Here is a 1265-nt window from a genome sequence, read left to right on the forward strand (position 1 = left end):
CTTTACTTTTGCAATATGTATGAGCTTATTACTGACTGTATAAACAAGATGCTGTTACACCTAATAAACTGAGACCTGTTGACCATGATAGATGAGACACGTCTCCCGCGGTCTTTTCCAACAGTCTTGCATCAGTGACTCGGTAGATGGTTTGGACGTGGTCCTGGCAGGGCAGCCTGCTCTGGGTATCCCTGCTTGCTTACAGTGGAAGGACTAGGTAAACTCCAGAGATTCCTTCCAGTACCAAACCAACGATGTGATGCAGTGGTTGAGTTTCTTTGAAAACCGCTTGATAGTTTTGCATTTCACTATGTGGATTTCTTCAGAGGGATGTAGTGAGAGACAGATGTCCTTGTGCTCTGCAAGTAGTTCTAATCTTGTTTTCGAGCCTTTCTCACGCTGTTGTCATGTATTACCTACTGGTAGACACGGGCAGTTAGACCTAAGAATTCATTGCTTGATTTTTGTACAGGGAGCAACGGACCCCAAAAATTTTGCGTTGAGAAAGTTGGGAAGGAAAACTGGTTCCTAGAAGTCACTCCTGGTAAGTACAAAGGATCAAACTCTGCCGTGGTTCTGTTCTTACGGATGGCAATCTCCTTTCAGATTGTAGGAAGTGGGTGTGATATGGAAGTGGCTGAGATTGTGTGAAAGCAAATCACTGGGTGATGGCAGTAAGCTCTGCTGAGTAATAGTTGAACTTCTGAAAAGCAGTTTCGTTGTGGAGCTGATTCCATTGTAAATGCCGTGGATTTGCACACCACTAAAAACATAAAGCTACTTTTAGTACTGAAGGTAGTACTTTCTTCTAAAGAGTCTGGGATCGATCTTTCATGATCACCAGACCTGATCTTGGCAATGAAAACAAATAGCCGCATTCGTGCTCCCTCTTGGCTGGAGGAAATGTAGCTTCTGCTCAGTTTCTCAGTTCTGCTGGTGCTTTGTGAAGATGCTCAGATTTTAAATTTCAGATACAGAAGAGAGATAAGGTGAGAGTTGTTACTAAACACGTTGCCAGTTCTGGAAAGTTATCCCTGCTCAAGTGCTTGTTGTGCTTTAACTCTCACTTTCAGAGATAAATGCATGTCAAGATTCAGCTGTTTTAGAGGGTACAAATGCAGTTATCCCTCTGAACAGGACAGTTCACATGCCTGTGTTCCTAGTGGATTTTTTTGGTGGTCTAAGCTGTTCTTCAATACTTAAGGTTTCTCTTTCTTTTCAGTTTCAGTCGCTTGCACCTTCCAGCCTAGAAGAATTAGGAGCAG

Source organism: Excalfactoria chinensis, unplaced genomic scaffold, assembly GCF_039878825.1.
Source record: "Excalfactoria chinensis isolate bCotChi1 unplaced genomic scaffold, bCotChi1.hap2 Scaffold_330, whole genome shotgun sequence".
NCBI classification, from domain to species: domain Eukaryota; kingdom Metazoa; phylum Chordata; class Aves; order Galliformes; family Phasianidae; genus Excalfactoria; species Excalfactoria chinensis.